At 35.4% G+C, this 15,692-nt stretch overlaps 1 protein-coding gene across 2 annotated transcripts in view; it reads left to right on the forward strand.

Moving 5' to 3' along the window:
* Positions 1-15,313, forward strand: part of cyp33 (peptidylprolyl isomerase cyclophilin-33) — a 165,169-nt gene extending 149,856 nt beyond the window's left edge. Inside the window, exon 12 of one of the 2 annotated variants that reach the window (XM_090402107.1) lies at positions 15,091-15,313. The gene's annotated coding sequence lies outside the window, so the exon portion shown is untranslated. The remainder of the gene's footprint in view (positions 1-15,090) is intronic. The other variant, XM_090402105.1, reaches the window with a different exon arrangement.
* The last annotated feature ends 379 nt before the right edge of the window (positions 15,314-15,692 follow it).

Below are 15,692 nucleotides of genomic sequence, written 5' to 3' on the forward strand. Positions count from 1 at the left end.
CTATTTTCATTGTCTTTGTCTTTTTATTGCTGACTTTCGTACCATATCTATTACAACAGCTATTCAATTTAGTCAGAGAATCTTGCAGACTTGTAGCGGATTTATTTAGAAGTATAAAATCATCCGCATAAAGCAAAGAGCTGACATTAACATCTCCAATTTTGATATTAGGTTTAATACCACATTCCTTCATAATGTGATCCATATAGATAATGAATAACAGAGGGGATAATGTACATCCTTGTCTCACACCAGATTTAACATTAAACCATCTTCCTGTACTTCCTTCAATTCTAACTGCTGACTCACAACTCAAATAAAGACTAAGTATTGCTTGATATAATGCCCCATTAACACCATATAACTGCAGCGTATTGAATAGCTTCTCTCTTGGCACCTTGTCATATGCCTTTTCCAGATCGACAAAACTTAAATACAGATCTTTGTTTTATTCCCATGCTTTCTCGACTATTTGTCGTAAAGTGAAGATCTGATCCTGACAGCCTCTATTTGGCCTGAATCCAGCTTGTTCTTCACCAAGCTTTTCTTCCACAATTCTTCTCAACTGTTTCTCAAGTATACTTGCATAGATCTTGCCAGGAACACTCAGTAGGGAAATACCTCTGTAATTCTCACATTCAGTTTTATTTCCCTTTTTATATATGGGTACTATGACAGCTCTACTCCAATCATCGGGAATTCGTCCCTCTGTCCAGGCTTTCTGAACTATGCAGTGCAGCCACTGTAACACTCTTATACCACCATACTTCAGCATTTCTGGTCGAATATCATCTACTCCTGCTGCCTTTCCACATTTCAAGCCTTTGATGGCTTTTTCTACTTCAAGTATGGATATGTATTCCTGACTGCATGCCTGGTCAGTGTTTTTTATCACTGTGCTGTCATCACTGCTTGTTTCATTTAGCAGTTTTTCAAAGTAATTACTCCATACTTCAAGGATATCTTTTTCTCCTGTTTTCATTTCACCTTTATCATCTCTAATTCCTTTTACAGCACTCTTTCCTCCATTCCTAAGCTTCTTCAACAACCTCCAGAATATTTTGCCACCTTCTTGATATTTATTTTCTATATTCTTGCCAAAGTCCTCCCATGACTTTTGTTTAGCTAATTTTACACACTGTTTAGCTTTCTTACATTTGTCTCTGTATTCTGTAAGAGTAAAAGCTGACTTATTTGCCAGGAACTTTTGATATGCTTCTTCTTTTCCTTCACTGCCTCTTTAACTTCCTGTGTCCACCAGGGAGTTCTGATTTTTTTATCCTTGCACACAACCTCACCACATGCCTCTCTGACAGAATCAATCAATGTTTCCTTCAGAGTTTGCCACTGAATCTCCAAGGTTTGATTCCTGTTCTCAAACTCTTTCATTTTCTTTTCAATAATATTTCTGTATTTTAGTCTACAGTTCACATCTGAGAGCTGCTCAACTTTTATTCGCTTTAAAACTTTCTTACATGTTATTCTTTTCAATATGAAATTCAATTTTATCCTGCTCAAGACTAAATAGTGATCACTTCCCATTTCAAATCCTCTGTACACTCTGGTGTCCTGCACCAGGGAGAAAACATCACTATCAACAATAACATAGTCAATGAGACTTTTCTTATTCCTAGCCTCTTCTCTCCATGTGAATTTGTGCACATTTTTATGTTGGAACATGGTGTTAGTAATAACCAGTCCATGTCCTGAGCAGAAATCCAACAGATATTTGCCATTATTATTAGCTTTGCTCTTTTCTCCAAATTTTCCCAAAATATTTTTGTATGTCTCACAATCATTTCCTACTCTACTATTTAGATCCCCAACAAGGACCAACTTTTCCTTTTTCATTGTGTCAGTTGCTTTTTTCTAAAGCCTCAAAAAATTCCTCCACTTCTACTTAGTAGAACCTTCTGTGGGACCATAGGCACAAATAAGTCTCATTGTCCAGTTCCCCATTCTCATATTTGCCCACATTACTCTACTTGAGACTGACTGCCATTCAAGAAGATTAGCCTCGTATTTTGTGTTGAATACTATGGCTACTCCTTCTTTTCCTTGATTGTCATTGCCTGAATATAACATTTTGTATTTATTGCTCAGAAAGATCTCACCAGTTTTGGTCTTTTTTGTTTCAGTCACCCCTATTATGTCGATCCGGTACTTATCTAATTCCTCAGCTAGCTCCATTTCTTTGCCATTCAGGCTTCTTACGTTGATAGTACCAATCTTTAACTCTGGTGATGTTGAGTTGGGGTTTGTTTTCAGATTTGTTCCAGTAGCTGACTTTTCGATGTTCGCCCTGGTTCCCTGGCGAAAACAACGGGGGCCTTGTTTAACCGGGCGACGCCCCAGCCGGCATGAAATTTTGTCATGTTGTACCATCATTTTTTATTTAGTAGTTTTCTTAAGTAAGACAAACAGAAAGAATATAATAAAATTACCTTTGTTTGAAACTGCTGATCATTGAAAAAGCATCAATGAAGAGATTACAGCACACCAAAAAGAAAAGAAAAAAAAACTTTCTGTATAGAGTAGCTAGACCTAATGAAGAGAGCCATTAGGTCTAGCTACTCACTGATGAAGCCTCAAAAAAGGCTGAAACCGGTCTGGCTAGTGACCTCCCTCCATAACGTAATAACAGCATACATTTCCTAGGAAATGTGTTTTTACATTATGGAAAATACCTAAGAATAGCGATCTGAACTTTCCCCACCTTTGCAACGAGTCGTCCGGTATTGTACTACACACTAGGGTCACTTTCATTAGCTCACGCTACGCGTTCACCGATACTTTATAGTTTACTATATTTGGCAAGAAACTCTCTGATTCCAATCTTTGAGTTTCTTATTCGGTTTTAAAACTATGTGGGATTTAATATCCCCTTAATTTAAGTAATGTTTTCATTGCCGAAATGAAGTTTATTAGCTCTTTATACTTACGTAATCACTCCAAGCACTTTTCGGGAGATTTTTCATGCGAGTGTGTTTTTGATCTGCTGTGAGCAAGCGTGGCACCCATCTTGTGCAAAGCTTTTTCATTTGCAATTCTACACATTCTTTTGAAATACCTATAGTCTCAGCAATTTCATGTGCTTTCACTTGCCGGTCATCCAACACCATATAGTGCACTTGATCAATGATTTCTGGTGGTGTTACACTTTTTGGATGTCCTTTACGTGAATCATCTTCAAAGCTGGTATGCCCACGTTTAAATTCGGCAGCTCATTTCTTAATTGTCAAAAATGAAGGAGAAGAGTGCCCATAATCTTTTATGAACTTTGAATGAATTTCTTTTGGTGTTAAACCTTCTTTTACAAAGAATTTTATAACTGCACGATACTCAATTTTATCCATTTCAAGGGATACTGACAACACTTTTGCTTCAGACAGCTGTATAAAACAAACTACTTGATAGAATGACTCGTAATCTCACATGGATGCTTATGACAGATCTACCAACTTAGGAAAAAAAAAAATCTTGCCAATAGTGTTGCGATCTATGGTCGAGGCTGAGAACATTTCAGACCTCCCTCAGCTAAAGGAAGGTAACAAAAAACAATTAACATTTTTCTATCTTAAAAAAATAGAACTTTTTTAGTCTGCTAATCTTTCCTAACTCCCATAAAGGAAACAAACATAATCTGATCTATTGAAGTTTGGGCAATGAAGCAATGTTTCACAAGTTTCTTTATAAAGATGTTCCATAAGAAATCAGATGTTATGAAAGATTCTTATCTTATTCTGGAGAACTCTATTCCTGATGGAAATAGAATGTTCAGCAAACTTTTTGACTTTGTTATTAACACCTTTCATAATTTTTACTAACAGATTGATGGAAACTATGGAAAGTCCTCTTTCTCCAACTTGTATCAACTTTTTATGGAACAATATGAAAAGCATGTCTTAGACAGTATTTCATCAAGACCTGCACACTGGTATATATGTGGGCTGTTCAATAACTAATAAGACTAATTTTACTGTGGCGAAACCACTCATCACAATATTAATTTCTGTGGAATAAAGAAATGTTGCTGTCTGTATTAACAAAAGAGGTCGATAGATGGCGTATACGAGCTGATGTGCCACAGTGTCACATAACTAAACGCAAGCTTGTTTCGGCGCAACCAGTCTTCGAAATGGAAGCGTCCTTGGAACAGCGTTATGCGATTAAATTTTGTGTGCATTTGCAAAAATCAGTATTGGACACCTTTAACATGATACGCTAAGCTTTCCATGATGAAGCAATGTCGAGGGCAAGTGTTTTTCGCTGGCATAAAACGTTTAAGGAAGGAAGGCAAAATGTGGAAGATCTTGAACGTGAGGGAAGACCTTCAACGTCTATCACAGAGACAATGATTAACACAGCAGCGATTATCATCAAGCACGTCAAAAGGAAGCATCCATTCTGAAGAATGGCTTCTTATTGCACCACGATAATGCAAGGCCACATGTTGCTGGTTGTGTAGTGGACGTTTTGCAGAAGAACAATGCAGATATCTTACCACACCCTCCATACAGTCCTGATCTCGCACCGTGCGATTTCTGGCTGTTTCCTCAGCTCAAGAAACCACTAAGAGGCCGCCATTTCGAAAGCAATAAAGCATGTGTAAAAGCTGCAGAGGCGGTTTTGAAAGAACTCAAAAAACGGACTTTCACATGTGTTTAAGAAGTGGATGCAACATTGGGACAAATGCATCACGTCTCACGGTAGTTACTTTGAAAAAGAAGACCATGTAAATGATGACAATTAAAGGTAATCTGTTTTCTGTATAAATATAGTCTTATTACTTATTGAACAGCCTACGTATATATGTCAAAGTTTTTGCAATTTGGAACTGCTCCTCTTTGACTTACAGCATTTTCTATCCAAAATAAATGCAATTCATTCCAGAAGACGACACCTGTCCACTTTAGAAAGACAATAAAATAGCCTTTTTGGATGTACTAATTCTTATTCAACCAGCTGCTAGCCTACAATTTTCAGTATTTCAGAAGAAGACTTATATAGGTTGTGTATTTATGCAGGATCCTAGTCAAAACACTAGGACTATCAAGACCTTAATATGTTGTGATTATTATGTTCTTCAGACAAACTTCTACAGAAAGAATTGCAATATATAAAGTTAACTTTCTTGCCAAACGATTTTAGGAAGTCTTCTTCAATAAATCATCCAACAGATATAGAATCCCTGCCTCCTTTGCTCAATATAAAATCCTTTCCCTTATGTACAAGAAATTTCTGAATCTCCACTTTTTTCTCATCTCCTAAAAACAAGCTTCCTCCGTTTTTTGGGTGTTTATCAGATTCCTTGTTGTGACTAATCTTATTGTAGACAATCTGGAAGATCTGCTTTTATTTGTCATGAAGAACATGTCTCGTACTATGAACCTGAACCATCAGAACTTGCTGATCATGCCACAAGGCATAAAATTCTCTACAGTAAGACAAGCCTGTTGAGAGCACATAAGTTATCCATTCAGCCAACTAGGCTGAATGGATAACTTATGTGCTGACAATAATAGCTATTTTTCACAGCCATACTGTGGAAAATACCATTATTTTCCACAGTATGATTATAGTTATACTTGTCGCTACTTATAATTCGTAAATTCACAGACCATATTACTATTGCTTAGATTATTGCCAGATTGTTCATAACCTTGCTAACAGCAAGGTTAGGACTGGCCATGGATGTAGCCAGTCGAATGTTGCACCTTAATCCGATATTGCAATTAGCCTCAACCCCAATTATCTACATGCTACTTAACCCCCTCCTCCCATGCTACTACCAGAATTTCCATGTGAATAGACTTAGTTATTTATGCAACTAATCATCAGTAAAATCGCTGGGTCATCCCTTCAAGGCCACCGACCTTGTTTCACATCATTAAGCACTTCATCACTGTATACATTGGAAGACTGTTTCCTAAGATTGCTGCCCTTTTCAAAAATATCCAAGAGCACACAAAATTCTTTATTCATGCTGTTCATAATATATTTTTGTCTCCCAACTCATTAGGATCATAAACCTTATAGTACATCAATACCATACGCAGATCAAGGAAATTTTTTATTCTATTTTTACCCCATTTCATTTTTTACATAATCTGGAAACCCTGTTCTAGAGACCAAACATGTAACTCTTTCAAGTCACTTCAGGTTGCCTCCAATAAGTTGTGGAATGGGCTCATATTGGATGATGAAATTAATCTTCCACCTAAAGATAATCACAAGCATCCATGCCCGAGGCAGGATTTGAACCCAAGAACTGCTAGGTTCATAATCTATGAACCTAACAGTTCATATATTATGCATACATGTATCTGTTATTAATTGCAACAACAAACAGGATAATTAGACACAATGTCCTGTTTAGTAGAAAATTTATGACATATCAAAGAATCCAATGGCAAATATCTGTTGGATTTCTGCTCAGGACATGGACTGGTTATTACTAACACCATGTTCCAACATAAAAATGTGCACAAATTCACATGGAGAGAAGAGGCAAGAAATAAGGAAAGTCTCATTGACTATTTTATTGTTGATAGTGATGTTTTCTCCCTGGTGCAGGACACCAGAGTTTACAGGGGATTTGAAATTGGAAGTGATCACTATTTAGTCTTGAACAGGATAAAATTGAATTTCATATAGAAAAGAATAACATGTAAGAAAATTTTAAAGCGAATAAAAGTTGAGCAGCTCTCAGATGTGAACTGTAGACTAAAATACACAAAGATTATTGAAGAAAAAATGAAAGAGTTTGAGAACAGGAATCTAACCTTGGAGATTCAGTGGCAAACTCTGAAGAAAACATTGATTGATTCTGCCAGAGAGGCATGTGGTGAGGTTTCTGCAAAGATAAAAAAATCAGAACTCCCTGGTGGACACAAGAAGTTAAAGAGGCAGTGAAGGAAAAGAAGAAAGCATATTAAAAGTTCCTGTCAAATAAGTCGGCTTGTGCTCTTAGAGAATAAAGAGACAAATGCAAGAATGCTAAACACTGTGTAAAAACTAGCTAAACAAAAGTCATGGGAGGACTTTGGCAAGAATATAGAAAATAAATATCAAGAAGGTGGCAAAATATCCTGGAGGTTGTTGAAGCTTAGGAATGGAGGAAAGAGTGCTGTAAAAGGAGTTAGAGATGATAAAGGTGACATGAAAACGGGAGAAAAAGATATCTTTGAGGTATGGAGTAATTACTTTGAAAAACTGTTAAATGAAACAAGCAGTGATGACAGTACAGTGGTAAAAAACACTGACCAGGCATGCAGTCAGGAATACATATCCATACTTGAAGTAGAAAAAGCTATCAAAGGCTTGAAATATGGAAAGGCAGCAGGAGAAGATGATATTCGACCAGAAATGCTATAGTATGGTGGTATAAGAGTCTTACAGTGTCTGCACTGCATGGTTCAGAAAGCCTGGACAGAGGGACGAATTCCCGATGATTGGAGTAGAGCTCTCATAGTACCCATATATAAAAAGGGAAATAAAACTGAATGTGAGAATTACAGAGGTAGTTCCCTACTGAGTGTTCCTGGCATGATCAATGCAAGTATACTTGAGAAACGGTTGAGAAGAATTGTGGAAGAAAAGCTGGGTGAAGAACAAGTTGGATTCAGGCCAAATAGAGGCTGTCAGGATCAGATCTTCACTTTACGACAAACAGTCGAGAAAGCATGGGAATATAACAAAGATCTGTATTTAAGTTTTGTCGATTTGGAAAAGGCATATGACAAGGTGCCAAGAGAGAAGCTATTCAATACACTGCAGTTATATGGTGTCAATGGGGCATTATATCAAGCAATACTTAGTCTTTATTTGAGTTGTAAGTCAGCAGATAGAATTGAAGGAAGTACAGGAAGATGGTTTAATGTTAAATCTGGTGTGAGACAAGGATGCACATTATCCCCTCTGTTATTCATTATCTATATGGATCACGTTATGAAGGAAAGTGGTATTAAACATGATATCAAAATTGGAGATGTTAATGTCAGCTCTTTGCTTTATGCGGATGATGTTATACTTCTAAATAAATCCGCTACAAGTCTGCAAGATTCTCTGACTAAATTGAATAACTGTTGTAATAGATATGGTATGAAGGTCAGCAATAAAAAGACAAAGACAATGAAAATAGGCAGAATCATTGAAAATGTCAACTGTGTTGTGAATGGAGAACCTGTGGAACAAGTAAAACATTTCAGCTACTTAGGCTCGATTTTTACTGAAGATGGTAAATTAAATATAGAAATAGACAACAGAATCAGCAAAGCTGGTATGGTGGGAAGTCAATTGAATAAATTCATATGGAATAAGAAAGAAATTAGTCGGAACAGTAAATTAGCTGTATACAAGACAGTGTTCAAACCAGTTTTAACTTATGGATCTGAGAGCTGGGCCAGAAGTAAAACACTTGACCAAAGTCTAGAGACCGCAGATATGAGAGTCCTGAGAAAGATTATAGGCATGAACAGATGGCATCAATGGCAATATCATCATATTAAAAACGAGGATATTAGGAAAGAACTTGACATTGTCAGCATCCAGGAATGCGTTAGCAGATCTAATCTCAGGTGGTATGGTCACTTAAACAGAATGGGCAAGGAAAGATTAGCAAAACAAGTGTTCTCTGCCAGGTTGGCAGCCAAACGACCCAGAGGAAGACCAAGATATAGGTGGATTGATACGGTACAAAGTGCCTTAGACGATAGAAATATAAGATCTGATAATGTTGGAGTCTTGACAAGTAACAGACAGATAGGAAGTTAGTAATGATGTAATTTTTTTCATGTAGTACTATCATATCCTGTACACCCCTTGAGGGTACATAGCAGGAATTTGATGATGATCAAAGAATCCACTTAAGTAATCCATATACATGGCTCTCTCAACAGGAACCAGAGATTGATTTTGAATGACATCTGGAAATCTCTTTAACACAATTTCAGTTTTTCCAACTGAAAAAGAAAATAAGCATCTGCCTTTCCTTAACACTCTAATCATTTCTACTCAACAGATCCTTTTTTCCTTTCTGAAGGAAACTTATCTCCCCAAAAGCATGGAGTGAAATCATCATCATCCTTTCAGGGATTTAGGCCAGGTGGCCTGTTCTAGTCTGATTCCATCTTTTCCTTGGTCATCTCTGACTTCTGCATCCTCCATCCAGGTGGTATCAAAGTATCTTTTTGATTACTCTTAAACTATACCTTCTTTCAATATGTTTAATCCACTTCTTTCGGTATTCGCCTCAGTATTTTGCCCAATATCTAATTTTACTTCTTTACATATTTCTGTGCCCTTTTTTTTTTTTTTTTTTTTTTTGGTCTGTCCCAGAGAGTATAGCTTTCTGTCCACCATAGGAATTTTATTTCTTCAGTTTCTTTTTTCTTCTGCCATTTTTATGGTTCATAATTTACTTCCATATAGGAAAGACTGTTTTGCTAAAACTTTATAAACTCTCTCATTCTTGTATGCTTTTGAACTTGTTTAGGTTTGAAAATACTAATGATCATCCCTGTTTCTCTAGGAAGTTTGAAATTTTGATATATGTATATGAAATAGCACATCTGAGGTATTTGAAATAGTTATAATAAATTTAGTTTAATCCTTTATCCAAGTGTGAGCAAACAAAGTTTGCGCCTGAAAGTATCTTAAGGATTGGGGTAAGGTGGTACAACGCTGGGCAACTCGTTGCAAAGGTGGAGCAAGCTAACATCACTCCTATCTCAGTATCTCCCATAATGCAAAACACATCTCCTTGCAGATATGTCTAATGTTATGCATTAACGGAAGGGCCACTACCCAGACTAGTTTTGACCTTTATTGAGATCTCTTCAGTGGGAGCCAGGCCCAAGTGGAGATACCAGGCAGAAGCATTAGCAAGGTCATCTCGACCTATAGGAGTTGCCAAATGGTGTACCACCTTTTTAATAAATTACTCTGGATTTAGAGAAAGATGTTGAAAGTTTATTTTTCACTTGATTAGACTATAATAAATTTAGTTTAAACCTTTAGTTTGCTCACACTTAGATAAAGGATTAAACTAAATTTATTATAGTCTAACCAAGTGAAAAATGTTTTTCACTTGGTTTTATTTGGAATAATGTTTTAGAGAAAGATTTTTCACTTGGAATAATGTTTTAGAGAAAGATGTTTTTCAACATCTTTCTCTAAATCCAGAGTAATTTATTAAAAAGGTGGCACACTGGGCAACTCCTATAGGTAGAGATGACCTTGCTAATGCTTCTGCCTGGTATCTCCACTTGGGCCTGGCTCCCACTGAAGAGACCTCAATAAAGGTCGAAACTAGTCTGTATAACATTAGACATATCTGCAAGGAGATGTGTTTTGCATTATGGGAGATATTGAGATAGGAGTGATGTTAGCTTGCTCCACCTTTGCAACGAGTTTCCCAGTGTTGTACCACCTTACCCCAGTCCTGAAGATACTTTCAGGTGCAAACTTTGTTTGCTCACACTTGAAATAGTTAATTTATTCTAAGATTTTATTTTCAATCATAATTTTACTTCTGACTGGAGATGGTCCTTTAAAAGTCATGATTTTTTGTTGATATCTGCAATTTTTAGCTAGGTTTAAAGAATATTTTGATCTCTGGAGTTCATCTTCACTTCTTGTTATGAGTCTGCAACCAAACCAGTTTTATATTTTTTCTTCCATTTCTTTACTATTTCATCTATACAGATATTAAATAAGAGGGTTACATTAGGCATCCTAGATCAACCATAACTTCTTGAGTATAAGTTTGTTCCTTAAGACTTTATGTTGAAGACTTAATGGAATGTATACATCACTCAGAAAGGATTAATAGGTTTAATACTTCCTATATTTCGTCCTAGTCACTAGGACATTTTTGGGGATTACAAAAACAACTAATGTAACATGAACACAAATATCATACAATACTAAGCCCAACCACGTGGGAGACACTAAAGTCCTATCTAGGTGGAGCGTCCTCTAAGGGTGGTTGTAGGTGACTTGGAATGTAAGGTGGGACCTCTGGTGATGAGTGTTTCCCAAATTTTCGGAAGCTTAATGCAACCATATTTATTAAGATTTGGTTGATTTTTGAGAGCTGCTGCTTCTAAGAATAGTGTCTCTTTCTTGAATTTGCTGTGGTGGAGCATGGTGGTTTTCTTCCAAGAGACCCTGTGGGTGGTGTCCAAGACATGGTCAGCCAAGCCTGACTGACCATAGTTGTGTTTACAGATGTAAGATTTGTGTTCCTCCAGGCAGATGGATGCTGATCTGCCTGTCTGTCCAAAGTAAGGTCCACCTGGATAGGACTTCAGTGTCACCCACGTGGTTGGGCTTAGTATTGAAGTATTAAACCTATGTTAATCCTTTCTGAGTGCTGTATACATTCCATTAATTCTCCAACATGATGTTCTCACAGCACTTGAGCCTCTACACACGAATCCTTAAGACTTTATCGAAGGCTTTCTGGTAATCTATAAATGGCATATATGTTTCTATGTTGAATTCATAATGCTTCTCCAATCAAAATTTAATGTGAAAGCTGGGTGACATACTGTCCTTTTCAGATACCTATGTAAAAGATAAAGTTTTGAAGTTAATATTCATGCCACTTATAACCAGTATTTAGAAGACTTATTCCTCTATAATTTTCACAGATGTATTTCTCACCTTTTTTATATTTTGGAATGATGATGGCCTTATTCCAACTTTCTGATATTTTTCCTTAAATTTCTTTTGATGTACTATTTGCTGGATTTCATGTTGTTATTTCTTCCATTGTACAGTTAGTATTAACTCAGTTTCATTAACTGTCTTGCCGTAAGTTCCGGAAGAAGTAGAAGTCCAGCTAGATTTTCTCTTTATTTCAAGATTCATTTTCTTTTACCTCAAAGATTCATGTCTTAGAATTTTATTGGCCTCTTCACTGTTAGATCTCTTTCCAATTTTGCTATAAACTGATCCTATGTTTCTCTATTCTTTTTATATTCAAGCTTTTTTTTGTTTTTTTTAACTATTGCTCTTTTGTGTTTATAATTAACTTCTGCTTCTATTGATTTTGTATTTATCTGCTATTTATAAATAGTTAATTTGTTAACTTCTTCCATCATCAATTTCCTGATTTGTACCTCTCAGGGTGTTCAGGTTACGATGACAGCATTACATGATTAAATTTACATTATTATTAATCTCTTATTGACAATTTTTTTCCCCAAAATCAATCTATTACTTGTGAGTACTCCAATATTGTCATATCTAACATCTTGTGCTTCTAAAGCACTTTTGACTGAATCAATCCACCTACTAGACCTTGGTCTTCCTCTGGGTCTTTTTTCTGCCATTTTGGCATCAAACCTGTTTTGCTAAATTTTTTCACCCATTCTGTTTAAGTGGCCATACCACCTTAGATTATCTCTGCTGACACATTCTTGAATGCTAATAATGTCAAGTTCCTTTCTAATATCTTCATTTTTAATATGATTCTGGCATTGATACCATCGGTTCATTCCCCCTCATTTTTCTCAGATTCTTCATATCTGTGGTCTCTACTCTTTAACAAGTGCTTTATTTCTAACCCAGCTCTCAGATCCATAACTTAAAACTGGTTTTAACACTGTCTTGTATACTGCTAATTTGGCTAATTTCTCTCTTATTCCATATAAATTTATTCGACAGGCTTTGCTTACTTTGTTGTCTATTTCCAAATTTAATTTGCCATCTTCACTAAAAACTGTGTGTAAATAGTTGAAATAATTTACTTTTCTATGCATTAATATGCATTGGAAAGCAAGACATGATAACTAGTTCAATATAATATGGATTTTACTTACATAAATTTTTGACCACCAAAATATTTTTACTCTAGCATCATCATCATTAAAGATAAACTAAAGATAAATTTTCACACTTGGTCCACCCTGGAGTACATCAAATTCCTTGTGAGCATGAATTATCATATTTTGGCCAAACAGATAGATCAGCAGCTGAATGTCATGCTGAACATTTAGACTATGTTAAGATTCATGAACGAAAACAATCAGGACTTGTGTAACACATTATCACTACCAGACATCTCGGAAGAAAATCAAGGTTCTCCATAAAAGTAATAATCTCTTAGAATGTTGTGAAACCTTGTTACATCATCCGAATATAAGAAAAGTGATGGATTTAAATTATCTCTTTTATGGGAGTAGTTGTTCTTCAGAAGTTCCAGAATTAATTTTTTTTATTTTTAAATCGCTTATTCAAGTTATTTTATTAGAACCTTAATGTATTTAGACCACATCTCTCTATATCATAAACACACTTTCATTGTTGAATCTACTGGTTTATGTTGTTTAATTTGAGTCATACTGAAGATGTCCTTGATACTGGGGCAAAAATTTTATCATCATCATCAAATTCCTGCCATGTACCCTCAAGGTACAGGATATGATAGTACTACATGAAAAATTTACATCATCACTAACTTCCTATCTACAATTTTCCTTCAAATCAGTCTGTTATTTGTCAAGACTCCGACATTATCAGATCTTATATTTCTATCTTCTAAGGCACTTTTTACTATATCAATCCACCTATATCTTGGTCTTCCTCTGGGTCGTTTTCCTGCCAACCTGGCAGAGAACACTTGTTTTGGTAATCTTTCCTCGCCCATTCTGTTTAAGTGACCATACCACCTGAGATTAGCTCTGCTAACACATTCCTGGATGCTGACAAGGTCAAGTTCTTTCCTAATATCCTCATTTTTAATATGATATTGCCATTGATGCCATCTATTTGTGCCCCTAATCTTTCTCAGGACTTTCATATCTGCGGTCTCTAGTCTTTCATCAAGTGTTTGACTTCTGACCCAACTCTCAGATCCACAAGTTAAAACTAGTTTAAACACTGTCTTGTATACAGCTAATTTAGTGTTCTGACTAATTTCTCTCTTATTCCATTGATTTCCTACCATGCCAGCTTTGTTGATTCTGTTGTCTATTTCCATATTTAATTTACCATCTTCACTAAAAATCGTGCCCGAGTCCATCCAATTCATAGAATTTTACGATAACAGTTTCTTTCTCCAATTCTTTTGTCATTATCCAAGTTATGCAACCATATATCATACTGATAAAGATGCATTTCTCAACAATGCTTAGTTGTTTTTAAGCTGATATTTGTACTCTTCCAAATTTTTTGCATAGATTTTAGCACTTTTAAAGCCTTTGAAGTCCTAATTTCTTTATTACAGCTTAGATCATGTGTTATACAACTTCCAAGATAGGTAAACTGTTCCACATTCTCAAGTTCCTTTCCCTCTACGATAATCTTTTTACAATCTCCCTTTCACCAAATCCAGTTTTTTTTGTCTTTTCTATATTTATCTTCAATTCGTATCTGTTCCCTTCTCTATTTAGATTATGTGTCATTTCATCTTCCTCAAGTAAAACAATGTTGCCCGCAAAGCACAGGTGGTTGAGTCTTATTCCACAGATGGAAATTCCCGTGTCCTCATTTCTGATTCTGTTCATCAATCTCTCTAGGTATGAAATGAAGATACTTAGCGATATTGGATCGACATCTGCCTCCTATCTTGAAAATAATGGTGGTCTATAAATCCCAAGAATATGAAATGCACATATTTTACTAACATAACCTTTTTGTGTGTAGTAATCTAGGATCTTAGGTTTAATGTAACACACACACTTATGTTAAATTATTGATTAGGCCACCAATTTTGCTGTATTAAAAGTATGAATTTGTTTTCTGATGTTATAAATAGAATATAGATTTGATGTGTTTTTTTTTAATTTTTTATTTTTTTCAGTAGAGGTAAGATTAGTAGAATAATGGTTGATCAATGATTAGCATGCTGTTTGAGATGTAATGTAGATTGTGTGTGTGCGTGTGCTCCAGATGATGAGAAATTAAAGTACTTATTCCTAACATGGTTGTAGTCTCCATAATTTACTTAAATGAATTTAAATTACTCTGTTATGGAATAATAATACAAGTATAATGTAAAATAAATTTCTTTAAAAATTAATTAGTTTATATTCTTGCAAATGTATAACTATAAAAATATTGTTATTTCTTCTTCAAAAGCACCTGTTGACACAGAGGAACCATCTATTACAGCTGTAAATTGAAGAATGGAAAATACGTACAGATCTAATATTCCCAAAGCATTATAACCTGAAGAAGAAAACAAAAGTCATTGCTATCATCAATGATAAGGTTGCAGTTTACTATATTTCTCTATATGCATACATAATAAACAAATTTATGTCAGAATGTAGAATTCATCTTCTTAGGAACGGCAAATGTCAGTGTCCACACCCAAAGCAGGATGAAGTCCAAAATACTTTTTATCTAACAAGCAAACAAACAAAAAGTTTGTTACTAAGTTTATCGTAAGATATATTCTATAATAACATAAAAATAAAAATGTTGGAGTGTCCAGTATGTGATGTTTCTCAAACATTTCTCACAGGTATGATCCCACTTAAAAAAAATAAAAAGAAGCAGTATCTAACTATCCACAATACTAACATGCTGTAAGTTTATGTTGAATCCCAGATGATATGAACAACCCAGAGGAAAGATGGTTGCATCTTTCTTCTCAACTTATAAAAATATGAATGGAAGTTGATCAACAGCATACGATGTCAAAATTCAAACCCACAATCTACTTCTCTTCCTCCCTT

Source organism: Typopeltis vanoorti, chromosome 12 (genome assembly GCF_054136105.1).
Source record: "Typopeltis vanoorti isolate ZY-2024b chromosome 12, IOZ_Tvanoo_1.0, whole genome shotgun sequence".
Taxonomy (NCBI): Eukaryota; Metazoa; Arthropoda; class Arachnida; order Uropygi; family Thelyphonidae; genus Typopeltis; species Typopeltis vanoorti.